This window comes from Equus przewalskii, chromosome 2 (genome assembly GCF_037783145.1).
Source record: "Equus przewalskii isolate Varuska chromosome 2, EquPr2, whole genome shotgun sequence".
NCBI lineage: Eukaryota > Metazoa > Chordata > Mammalia > Perissodactyla > Equidae > Equus > Equus przewalskii.
The window spans coordinates 64,522,441-64,537,170 of NC_091832.1; positions in this window are offsets into that span (position 1 = coordinate 64,522,441).

A 14,730-nucleotide genomic window follows, 5' to 3' on the forward strand; every position below is an offset into this window, starting at 1 on the left:
AATGTCCCAAAAGAAGCCAGAGGAAAAACAAACTTTAACTTTAAAGGAACAAGGATAAGAATTATAGCTGACTTCTTGTTAGAAAGCATGAAAGAAAGAAGACATTTGAGTGAAATATGCAAGGTGTTGAAATTAAAAACACCAATCTAGAATTTTATAGCAAGTGAAATCGTTACCTGGTCCACTGACCCCATAAGACATTAACCACAACCTTGCTCAGAACAAGCCTACCATATTATCTTTAGCTTACAGGAAACCACAAAGAAAGGAAGGAGAAGATGGTTGAGACATATAGTTAAAACCAGTTGAAGGAAACATGGCAGTTTACCTTGACCTGACATAGATCCCACAGCTCATTATATGCTCATTGTAATACACTATCATGCTACATAACACACCCACTGGCGCCATGACAGTTGACAATTGCCAGGACAATGACAGAAACAAACTAGTAACCACCAAAGCTAGGCTGCAACCCCATTTCCCAAAAAAGCCCACCTAGTTCCCAGTATTCTATAACTATTCCTCCCCTTCATTGCCTTAACCCCTTATAATTGCTGTTGGATCGCCCCAAGAGCTGAGAAGTTGATTTGTGAACATAGTTCCTACTTCTCCATTCTTTCGCCATTGAATAAAGCTTGTGCTATTGAATGCTCAACTTTGGTTTCATTTCAAATTCACAACAGCAAACAGAAAAGAATCCTGTGAGGAAAAAAAAGGGCTGGCTGTGGGTTTGAGGACCACCAACACTGGGCTCTTCCTCCAGGCCCCTCTGATTATTGGTTCAAGTCCCACTGGAGGGAAGAAAAATTGGTAACAAAATTATCTTTCAAAAATGAAGGAGAAATAATCACTTTACCAGAAAAACTAAAAGTGAGGGAATTCATGATTAGTGAAAGAATCGTTGAAAGAAGTTCTTTAGGGAGAAAAAAATGATATAGGAAAAAAATGGGGATTTACATAAAGAAAGTTTTGAAGAGCAATGGAGAAAAGATAAATGAAGGTAAAGTAAACTGTATTTTTCTTATTCTAAATCAATCTAACAAATAACTGCTTAAAGTAATAACAAAAACAATATACTAGCTGATTATAGCATATGGATAAAAGAAATTAATGACAGTAATGCTATAAGGGAAGAAAAGAATTGGGAATATTCTGTTATAAGGAGGCTGTACCACAGATGGATTTATAATAACAGAATTATTTGAGGTGAACTTAGATTAGTTGAAAATGCACATTACAAACCCTAGGGCAACCACTAAAACAAAACAAAACAAGAGATGTATAATTGATATACTAAGGAGAAGGTAAAGTAGAAACATATGAGATGCTCAATTAAAACTAGAGAAAGCAGAAAAAGAAGAGGAGAGAAACAAAGAACAAATGCAACGTAAGGAAAGCAATTAAAAACACAGTAGATATTAACAACTATATAATCACTTTAAATGTCAACAAGGTAAATACACCAAACAAAGGCAGAGATTGTTCAAGTATGTATAGAAACTGACCCAACTATACGTTATCTAAAAGAAACCCACTATGAATATGAAGATACAGATGTTTCAAAAGTAAAGAGATTAAGAAGGTTGTATAATTCTAACACTAATCAAAAGAAAGCCAAAGTAGCCATATTAATTTCACACAAAGCAGGCTTAAGATCAAGGAAAATTATCAGAGATAAAGAGGGGCATTATCTAATGATAAAAAGGTCAATTCCTCAGAAAACATAACAATCCTAAACTTGTGTTCACCTAACAGAGCATTAGAATATGTGAGGCAAAAGCTGAGGCAACTGACTTGGGATAACGGACAAATCTATTTGATATAGATGGAGATTCAACACCACTCTCAGCAACTGATAGATCAAGCAAGAAGGATGCAAGGATACAAGGACTTGAACAATACTATGAGTCAATATGATCTAGCTGACATTGATAGACTCCACACAACAGCCGAATACAGTTTTTTTTCATGATCACATGGATTATTCATCAAGAGAGAACACATTCTGGCCATAAAACATACCTTAATAAATTTAAAAGAACACAAAGCATACATGTTTTCAAACCACAATTAATTAGAATAAAAACAAATAACAGAGAGAGAGCTGTAAAATCCCAAATATTTGAAAATTAAACTACTTTGAATCATAAAAAAAATGATTCAAAGAAGTCTCAAGACAAACTTATTTTGAACTATATGAAAATGAAAATATAAAATCAAAATTTTTGGAATGCATCAAAAGTGGTACTTAGAGGGAAATTTATAGCATCCATGTATATATTTGAAAATATAAAGCATAAAAAAGAAGAAACAGCAAAAATTAGAACAGCAGTGGGAATGTAAATTGGTGTAGCCACTATGGAGAGCAGTATGGAGCGCCCTCAAAAAATTAAAAATAGAAATACCATATGACCCAACAATCCCACTTCTGGGTATATATCCAAAAGAAACAAAATCACTATCTTGAAGAGATATCTGTACTTCCCATGTTTGTTGCAGCATTATTTACAATAGCCAAGACATGGAAACAACCTAGTCCATCAATGGATGAGTGGATAAAGAAAATGTGGTGTGTATATATATATATTATACACATTTATGCCATTTGTGACAACATGGATGGACTTTGAGAGTTTTACGCTAAGTGAAATAAGTCCAACAAAAAAGACAAATGAGCTATGATCTCATTTATATGTGGAATCTAAAAAAACTCAACTTATAGGAATAGAGAACAGATTGTTGGTTGCTGGGGGAGGGGGTGTGGAGAATGGCTGAAGGTGGTCAAAAGGTACAAACTTCCAGTTACAAGACAAACAAGTCCTGGGAATGCAATGCACAGCATGGTAACCATAGTTAGCAATATCATATTATGTATTTGATCGTTGCTAAGAGAGTGCATCTTAAAAGTTCTCATCAGAGAAAAGAATTTTTTTGACTATGTAATATGATGGATGTTAACTAAACTTATTGTGGTAATTATTCTGCAATATATACTTATATCAAATACTTATTTCAAATATGTGAAATAGGCCTACACATATTAAAGAAATTGAAACAATATTCCAAAAAAGACAATCGGTCAAGATGGATTCACTTGTGAACAGTGATAAACAATTTTGGAATAAATGATATCAATTCTCCAAAATATCTTCCAGAAAATAGAAGCAGAGAAAACACTGTTTAAGTTGTTTTATAAAGCCTGCATTACCAGAATAACAAATTTTGATAAGCACATTACAAGAAGTGAAGACTACAGACCAATGTATCTTGTGAACATAGATGCAAAAATCTTCAACAAATATTAAGAAATCAAATATACAATGTATAAAAAGAATTATCAACCATGATAAAGTGATTTTTAATCTAGGTGTGCAAGTTTGCATAAATTTGATAAGTTTGCTTAAATTTGTCAATGTAGTCTATCAAATTCCAAGCAAAAGAAGAAAAATTATATCATCATAAATTGACACAGAAAGATTATTTGACGAAAGTTCAACATCCAGGCATTTTAGAAATTCTCAGAAAATGAGCATTATAAGACAACTTCCTCAACTTGTTAAAGAACCTCTACAAAAATCTAACCACTAACATCATCTTAATGGTGAGAAACTGGATACTTTCTTCCTAAAATTGAGAACAAAGCAAAGATATCTTTTCTCACGACCCTGACTCAACATCTTAACTGGAAGTCCTAGCTACTGTAGTAAGAAAAGAAAAGAAATAAAATAAATATGGATTGGAAAGGAAAAAAAATGACTGTCTTTATTTACAAATGACATTATGGCCTATGTAGAAAATGCTAAAGAATATACATACAAAAATTACTCCTGGAGGGAAAAGGGCAGTGGAGGGTGGGCACAAAGAGTGAAGTGGTGCACCTACAACATGACTGACAAACAATAATGTACAACTGAAATTTCACAAGGTTGTAAACTATCATAATCTCAATAAAAAGTAAAAAAAAAATACTCCTGGAAAAAATAAACATTTATAATAAGTTTGCAGGAGGCAACGTTGATAAAACTCAATTGCTTTTCTATATATTAGAATATATATAAATTGGTAAGCAATAAGTACACCGTTTCCTTGAGTTCTGTGAGCCATTCTAGCAAATGATCAAGCTCAAGGAGGGGGTTATGGGAACCCTAATTTGCAGACAGTCAGTGAGAAATACAGTTGGCAATGTGGGACTTGCAACTGGCATCTGAAGAGGGATTGCAATCTTGTGAGGCTGAGCTCTTCACCTGCTAGATCTGACACTATCTTCAGATAGAGCCAGAATTGAGTTAAATCGTAGGACACTTAGCTGACGTCACAGAATTGCTTGGTGTGGGGAAAAAAACCACACACATATCTGATGTCAGAAATACTGTGAGTATGATAGTAGTGTAAGATTAAGGGAGAAACATACAGGAAGAAGAATGAGTTCTTCCAACACAGGTTACTTATATACGTAAATAAAAAGATCAATGACCTAAGGTTCTATCTTCAGAGCTAGAAAAAGAGCTAATTAAAACCAAATTAATCAAGAGAAAGGAAACAATGAAGATAAGAATAGAAATGAATAAAATAGAAAATCAAAAAATAATAGAAAAATATAAAAAGCTAGTATGTGATATCCATAAGAGATAACTGAGGACTTCTAACTACAACAATCAACAGTAAAAAAATTAAGAGAAAAAAAATTTACCAATGTCAGGAATGATAAAGGAGACATCATGACAGATTTTACACTTTGTAATGATAAAATATGATTATATGAAGAACTTTTTTGCAAATAAATGGGACAAATAAAATGATATTAAAAAAACTTCTGAAAAACACAACTTACCAAAGCTGGCTCCAAAAGAAATCGAAAATCTCAATAGCCTTGCATTTCTAAAGAATTTAATTAGTATTTAAAAATCTTTTCACATAGAAAACTCTACCAGTTTCACAGGTGAGTTTTGTAATATTTATGGAAGAAGTAAAACCAACAGCACACAAGCCCTTTCAGAAACAAGGAGAGAATGCTTTCCAATTCACTTTTTGAAGCCAGCATTATCTCAGTACCAAGATGTGAGAAGGACAACACAAGAAAACACAATGACATACAAATATACTTATGAATACGAATGCAAACATTCTGAGCAAAATATTAGCAAAACAAATATAGCTCCATAAAAAAATATAGCACATGGTGGGTTTATTGAATGAATGAATGATGTATTTAAAATTCAGAAATCAAACAATAACATCCCCAATTGTTCCTGGTCTTTTACCATCTCAACATTTTTAAAGAATATTGATCAGCTACTTTTGTTTCATGTTATCTTGCAACTTTTCAATGGTCAGTGGGATTTTATTAAAGTATTTTTTAATGTTCCTTTCCTAAATGTCTTTGGATTTTATAACCCAATCACAGAGGGATTTTCACATGCTAGAGAAAGGAACAAGAAAGAAATCAAAACAAAATGATTTTTAATTTAAAAATAATTATTTAAATAAATTTTAATTAAAAAATCATTTTGACAAGTTTTTAAAAATATCATTTTTCCTTATATTATCCACTATCATTTCATTGATCTTGTTGTTCTAATGATTTCTCTAAGTTGTTAATATTTTTAAAAGTTTTATAAAAATTATTACTATTGACTTATCCTTATTGCTTCTATTAATCTAAACATACACTTAAACTCTAAGTTAATGATAAATGACAATGAAAATTCTCCTGTAAAACGAATTTACTTTGCCTATTCCTGTCCAGAATTATTCTATAGGAACTTGTTTCTTCCTGAGAAAAGGGAGGAAAAAAACTAATCTGCAACACTACTGAGCACTTGGCATCGTTGCTCTGGTAACATCTTTTTTATTTTTGGTAACATCTTCACAGTGTGACAGAATCTTAATATCCTGTCATTCTAACACTCGTTGGTTAATTTTAGATTCATAGGATTTCCTTTGACTGTAGATATTCCTAATATGAAGAGACTTTTTAAAATCAAATTTCACTCTTTATCCTTTTACCATTTTAATTCAAGAATGTTCATCTTTCCCTAAGAACTTCTTTGCATTCTAAAATGAAACTAATCAGGGAGAAATAATAAAACACCCCAAAATTACAACCCCCCAAATACAGGAAGTACTTAGTAAATACGGGGCTACTGAATAAGCTACTTGTCATGTGACACAGATACAGAAAAATACACTTTCTGAAATGAAACCTAAGAAAATGAAGACGTGACCAGAGATGTTTTGTTGTCAGTTGTTATAACTAAAAATCATTAATAATTTGTAAATATGCTACTTATGCTCCCATAATATTACCTATGAAAAACTCAAGAACACAAGAATCTCCAAAATTTAGTGGTAAAGCTGATGCTTCTATTCGGGAGAACTTCTCCTGAAAAGGACCATTAAAACTAATCTATATTCACCTGAGTGGCGTTGCTTTAGGACTGGAGCTGTATAAAGAATCAAGGTGGTTTCAGAAGGGCAGGGATGCTGACAGGATTTAAAGGTAGGATAAAGTATAATTTTTTCACTTTATTTCTATCATTCTTTAGGAAAACTGAAACATCTGACTCCGCCAAAATAACATTCCTTTTTCTTTCATTCAAAACCAGGCAGAATAAACACCTCAATTTAAATAGCTCCTGATATGCTAACTCTTTCCCCTGCATCACATCTGCAAAATGTTATATTTCAAAGGAGTTGGGAGCTCCAGAACAAACTGTTTCTAAAATCATGACAATAATTGGCAGTGGTGGCAAAATTAAAGCTGAAATTGAGTATTAGTAAGATTATCTTTAGTCGTTACCATAGTATTATATGGTAATTTTTTTCCCATTTTCATTTTCAGGAAGTTAGGTAACAATGTTTTTGTATAACTTATATTCCCAAGATTACAAGCAATTAATGAGAGATTTGAATCCAATTTTGTCTTACTCTAAAACATGTACCTTTTACCACTAAATTCATGTTGCTTCTCTGCAGGAAAAGTCTAGTTCTTTCTTTCCATATTCCTAGAATCCTCTCTTTTTTTCCATTAGTGTTTTACAAATATGTGCATTGTATGGTAAGATGAAGGCCAGCGAAGCTTACGATGAACCACTACAGTTTCTTGGAACTACTTCAGAAAAAACATGTAGACGATAAACCCTAACTGGGAAATGTTCTAAGACCATTACAAGTTCTCCTTGTCACTCAGACAGGGTTGAACTGAGATTCTTAGTAATCAAAAAGAAAGTTTAGTGTCCAGTATTTATTGAGGTATTTACTGTGCTCAGACTACTGGTGATTGGAGGAAAAAGAATACGTGTGTCTATCTATAGAGATTTTCAAAAGTACCACACAATGACCAGTACTTCAACTTGTGACACAACTAAATGAAATATTTTCTTTCTGTTCTTTCAAAGAATTCCTCTCCCCTTCCTCACAGCAATTCCTTCATTCACTGAGGAGTTGAATCTCTCCTCTTTGGCTGGCATGATGGAAAGGGAAATCACATGAAAGACAAACAGGACTTGAATGCCATCTCTACATAATGAAAATGACCATAATCAACTCTGCTTTGTGCATTTTCCTTAACTCCATGTGTTCCACTGTTTTCCACTCTGTTTCTACTCTATTGCCCCATAACTTTTCCAACTCTGGGCTCCCCCCACCTTATTAAAACAATCTCCAAAGAGGGGACTTTAGGGATTAAAGAGAGTCTCTTCAATGCCAACTGACTATACACCTTAGTTCCTTCTACATAGGATGTCAAATCAGCTATGATATATTATAAAAGGAAATAGAATCAATTTCAGAAATATTCACTTACTATTTCACTTAATGTGTCTGAATTACTAAGAATTATCCATAAATGAACTAAATAATCCAGAAAATACCAAAATGATTATTAGCAACACAATTTTAATTTGAAAATGTATGGAAATATTACATAGAAAATATTAGGATTAAATTCTATCTGCCTCTGGACAAAAGTCTGTTTATGGCATTTTCCTGGTTAACAGAAAATAGCAATAAGAAAAATGAAAACAGAGAGAAAGCAGACTGGCTTCAAGGAGGTTCCAGGCTATTGAATCAGACTGACCTTAATAAGAGACCCATGGAGAGTTCACCTACTGGCAATGAAAATGAAATCTGTACTCAGCAAGGTTGGCAGCTCTCACCTCACTTTGAGCTTTAACAAGTCTGCTGATATACATGTGACCCACACTATGAAGAGGAATGGCTGACTTCACTGAGAGATGAGCCATCTAGAAAACTTCTGGGAAAGACAGCAGTCAGGCAGCCAACATACTCACTATTTAAAGGGGATTTGGATAATGTCTCTTGAAGCCATGAACATGTATTACAGCAGCTCATTACTCACTTTTCAAATTATCCATGAAGGTCTGTCTTCACTGCCCTGATGAAACTTTAGTTAGTTTTCATTCCTGAAATAAATTAGAGGTGGAATATAAAATACTTTAAAAAGGAAAACAATTAAAAGCCTCGGTATAAGCGAAATTAGTCATATGAAATCAATTCTTCATCTCACTACATATTTATAAGTCATTTCTGGAAAGGGTTAAGAAAGAACTGTAGCTTGGACATGAACTTAATATGATCCCAGCACAGAAAAACTACTTTCTTAATTTGTTTTCCTATCTGAAACACCTTTTATTCCAAAGAAAATCAGTGTGGAGAAGATTTTCCTTTTTCTCATTCTTACTATCACTCTAGTAATCATGAAAAATGCTTCTGTTTTGAAGCAATATAAAGGTCATTTTAAACAAAATGCCAAAATTCAAATGGGTTGGAAGCAAAGAAAATTACAACATACACACACACATATGCGTCTGGTTTCTAAATCTTTCTTTTCTTCGGTTGTGAAATAAGTCGAATAAGGCAGCTTAGATTGCTTGGCCCAAAGCTACAGTACCACAGCCTTAAGTCCCAGAAGGTAACAACAACGAAAATTCAGTTTTCTGTTTTCATCTGTCCTTAAACTTTGAAAAAATTGAAGTCTGAGAAGATGCATTCTCCCATCTATCTGCTGGATCCCATATATCTACGGATCCGTTATATCCATAACAGATATAATCTATCTACTGGAAGAGATATTTTCAATTCTAAATTAGTGATGCTTGGGAAAAAGATGACGGTGGGCCACAATTAAAAATTACATTATATATGCATATCATATATTATGTATTACATCTCTGTATCTATCTAGACACACACACACTCATATACGTTGCTGTGGACTGAAATGTGTCCCCCTAAAATTCATATGTTGAAGCCCTAACACTCAATGTGATGGTATTTGGAGATGGGGCCTTTGGGAGATAATTAGGTTTACATGAGGTCAGGAGGGTCGGCCCTCAGGATGGGATCAGTGCCTTCTGAGGAGACCAGAGAGCTTGCTCTTTCTCTGCCATGTGAGGACACAATGAGTAGGCTGTTGTCTACAAGGCAGGGAGAGAGCTCTCACCAGAACTGGATCATATTGGCAGCCTGATCATGGACTTCCCAGCCTCCAGGACTGTGAGAAATTAATTTCTATTGTTTAACCCACTCCTTCCATAGAATTTTGTTATGGCATCCTGAGTAAACTCACACACACACACACACACACACACACACACGGAAGAATTAAAACAATGTCTGTCTTACATCTCAAAATAGCACCCTGCAATCTGAGACATTAAGATCTACTGTAATAAAGGAAGCACATTTCCAGGCTATGGAGAGCTGTATATCAGAATACCAAGGTTAATGTGATAGTTAACAAGTGGAGCTATACAAAACCACCAAGTTTTGTTTGGTGATTGTCATAGTCAAGCACACAATCTTTAGAGTATACCTTCCAAAATATCTGCAGTTTCAGGCTTGTAGTTACCTCTTTGGCAAAGGAATATTGATAGAGTCCTACTACTGATCTCTATATACACTGATATATTCAGAAATGTTTCATCAAATTGCAATTTAGAATAATTCTTACTAAAAAATGTTCAGAACTTTACAGTGTACATTTGTCATTTGAAAACTAGTGTTTTAAAACTAACTATACTCATAAAACAGAGCTACACAGCAATATAATTCCCTTTTGCATTTTTGATAAATTATTTCATAACAGATAGAATAGTGAGTAAATTGTGGGACAAAGAGCATGACTTACATTTGTTAAGCAACTTCTGTCTGTATGGTAAAGCGGATTCTAAACCAGAAAATATTTCTCTCTCAGAGCCTCCATTTCACTTCCATGTTTATTTGGCTAAGAAAAAAATACATATACACACACAATACTTAAAGCTGAAATGAGGATTTTGTTATTTCATCTATTAACTTTTATTGATAACTATTAAAAATAAGTATCCTGATTTTTACCATATTAACAATCAACTGTTTCTTATGACTTAGAATTTTACCTTCAATTCAATTACTCTCATCATTCCAAATTCTCATTTAATACTTGCTTTTAATAATTACTTTTATTAAAGCATTGCCCAAGTTTAAAATGTATATTTATCAATTTTATTAGTGTTGAAATATTCATATAAATTCCCAAACTGAATGAATCCAGGAAATGCAAAAAATAATAAATTTAAAACATTTCCCTTGTCAGTATCAATACCTTTAGATTGACAAGAAAGGTAGATTCCTAATTGAGGAACTCAATCAAGTATACTGTATGAAGAGAATTCAACTGCTACACTCCAAGGAAATTAACTATGAAACAATTGTTCATTTAAATATTGTCTCTAAACAAATAAAAACCTTCTTTTTAATCTACCCTTTTTCAAAAGATTAATTCAATTTAGTTATGGCACAATTAATTCTGTAACATTGATGCTAATGAAGAAGAATTTTAAAAAATCACTTTATTTGTAAAAGCTGTTTTCTAAATAGTATTTTGAACTATGCTTTATTTGCTTGCAGGAGGAAGATTATGATTGATATTGTAAACTGTTAAGAATTTTGAATTTTGCTCAAAATGTAATTGAACTCTTTTATTCAAGTGTATAGTATAATCAGATGTACTTTTTGTTTCAAACTCACTCTATTTTCAGGATTAAAAAATCATAGATTGGCATGGGAAATAATAAAATTAGAGACCAGAGTATAGAAGCTATTGTAGTAAAATAGGTAAGAGATGTAAGGAACAGGAAGGAGATTTGTATGCAGTGACAACTGGAGGGAACCAATGGATTTGTAAGATATTTAGAGAGGTAGAAATAAGAGCATGTTAGGTAAAATAAAGTTACAAAAGAAAGAAAAGAAAAACATGGCACTTTTTGATATCTGTAAGTAGTTCTATATGACTGGTGATGATATGACTACTTTATTTGGGGTAAAAGAGAGTGAAGCATCAGGTATGTAACTAGCTTTCCAACTTGAACAATGGAGAATAAAGTAGCTGTCAGGACGGATTCTGGAACCAGACTGCCTGAGGGGCAGTCAAGGCCTCACTGCTTACAGATGTGTGACTTTGATCACGTGTTGTCTGTACATCAAGTTTTTCATTTGGAAAATGCAGATACTCATTGTACCTATCACGAAGATCAATTGAAAGGATTAAATACATTGATGTGTTTATAGCACTTAATACAGCACCTGATGGATACATGCTCACTAAATGTTAGCTATTGTGGCATACCGCTATCTGAGATAAGAAGAGCAAATCTGAATAAGGTTTGTCTATTGATGAGTTTGCTTTTAAATATGTGTAGGGGATGCCTCTGGGATATCCTAGTGGATATTTCCCAAAGGTAGTCGCATATGCTACTTTGTATCCCTAAAGTGGCATCTTAATTAGAAATTGAGATATAAAATAAAGAGTAAGGAGAGTGTCACTATAGTCAGAGAAGTGCAAGAACTTCTCTATAAAATATGTGAAAGGCAAGAGGAAAATAAGGAAGGCTTTTGACTAGAAATCAACTACAAGAAAAAGTCTGGGAAAGTTACAAATATGTGGACACTAAACAACATACTACTGAACAACTATTGGATCAATGAAGAAATCAAAGGAGAAATTAAAAAGTACCATAAGACAAATAAAAAAATACAAAATAAAATTCTTATGAGATGCAACGAAAGTAGTTACAAGAGAGACATTCATAGCAATATAGGCCCACCTCAACAAACCAGAAAAATCTCAAATAAGTAATCTTAAACTACATCTATCAGAAATAGAAAAAAAGAACAAAAAAAGCCCAAAGTCAGCAGAAGGAGGGAAATAAAAAAAAATTAGGTCAGAAATAAATAAAATTGAAACCAAAAAAACAGTAGAAAGGATCAATGAAACTAAGAGCTGATTCTTTGAGAAGATAAACAAAATTGACAAACCCTTAGCCAGATTCACTAAGACAAAAAGAGAGAAGGCTCAAATAAATAAAATTAGAAATGAAAGAGGAGAAATTACAACAGATACTACAGAAATAAAAAGGATTATAGGAGAATGCAATGAAAAATTACATGCCAAAATATTGGATAACCTAGAAGAAATGGATAAATTCTTAGAATCATACAACCTCCCAAAATTGAATCAAGAAGAAATAAAGAATCTGAATAGAGTAATCATAAGTAAAGAGACTGAAACAGTAATCAAAAATCTCCCAAAAAATGAAAGTCCAGGACCAGATGGCTTCTCTGGAGAATTCTACCATACATTCAAAGCAAATTTAATACCTATCCCCTCAAAATATTCCGAGAAATTGAAGAACATAGAACACTCTCTTACTCATTCTATGAGGCCAGTATCACCCTGATACCAAAAGCAGGCAAGAACAACACAAAGAAGGAAAATTACAGGCCAATATCACTGATGAACATAGACATAAAAATCCTCAACAAAATATTGGCAAACCAAATACAGCAATACATCAAAAGGATCATACACCATGATCAAGCGGGATTTATTCCAGGGATGCAGGTATGGCTCAACATCCATAAATCAATCAATGTGACACACCACATTAACAAAGTGAGGGATAAAAATCACATAATCATCTCAATAGATGCAGACAAAGCATGTGACAAGATCCAACATCCATTTATGATAAAAACTCTGAATAAACTGTGTACAGAAAGAAAGTACTTCAACATCATAAGCTATATATGAGCAACCTGAAGTCAATGTCATAGTTAAAAGTGAAAAACTAAAAGCATCCCTCTGAGAAGAGGAACAAGACAAGGGGGCCCACTCTACCCATTCCTATTCAACACAGAACTGGAGGTTTTGGCCACAGCAATTAGGAAAGAAAAAGAAATGAAAGGTATCCACATTAGAAAGCAAGAAGTTAAACTCTCACTGTTTGCAGATGGCATGATCCTATATATAGAAAACCCTAAAGAATCCATGAGAAAACTATTATAAATAATCAACAAGTTCCAGGGTAAAATATCAACTTACAAAAATCACTTGCATTTCTATACACTAATAACACACTAGCAGAAAGAGAAGTCAAGAATACAACCCCATTTACAATAGCAAAAAAAAATTAAAATATCTAGGAATAAACTTAACCAAGGAGTTGAAAGATCTATATATTAAAAACTTTAAGAAATTATTGAAAGAAATTGAAGAAGACATAAAGAAATGGAAAGATATTTCATGCTCACTGATTGGAAGAACAAACATAGTTAAAATGTCCATATTACCTAAAGCAATCTACAGGTTCAGTGCAATCCCAATCAGAATCACAATGACATTCTTCATGGAATTAGAACAAAAAATCCTAAAATTTATACAGAACAACAAAAGACTCCAAGTAGCAACCATCCTGAGAAAAAAGAACAAAGCTGGAGGCATCACAATCCCAGACTTCACAATGTACTACAAACTTATAGCAATATCAAAACAGCATGGTACCGGAACAAAAACAGACACACAGATCAATGGAATGGAATTGAAAGCCCAGAAATAAAACCACACATCTATGGAGAGTAAATCTTCTACAAAGGAACCAAGAACATACAATGGACAAAAAGTTTCTTCAATAAATGGTGTTGGGAAAACTGTACAGCCGCATGTAAAAGAATGAAAGTAGACCATTAACTTACATCATACACAAAAATTGACTCAAAATTTTTAAAGGCTTGAAGGTAAAACCTGAAACCATAAAACTACTAGAAGAAAATATAGGCAGTACACCCTTTGACATCGGTTTTAGCAGCATCTTTTTGAATACCATGTGTACTCAGGCAAGGGAAACAAAAGAAAAAATAAACAAATGGGATGAAATCAGACTAAAACTCTTCTGCAATGCAAAGGAAACCATGAACAAAATGAAAAGACAACCTACTAACTAGGAAAAAATATTTGCAAATCGTATATCCAACAAAGGGTTAATTTCCAAAGTATATAAGGAACTCATACAACTCAACAACAAAAAATAAACAAACTTATCAAAAAATGGGGACAGGATATGAACAGACATTTTTCCAAAGAAGATATACACATGGTCAACAGTCACATGAAAAGATGTTCAGCATCACTAATTATTAGGGAAATGCAAATCAAAACTACAAGGTATCACCTTATACCTGTCAGAATGGCTATAATTAACAAGACAAAAAATAGCAAATGTTGGATTGGATATGGAGAAAAGGGAACCTTCATACACTACTGGTAGGAATGCAAACTGTTGCAGCCACTATGGAAACAGTATGGAGATTTCTCAAAAATTAAAAATAGAAATACCGTCTGACCCAGCTATCCCACTACTGGGCATTTATCCAAAGAGCTTGTAATCA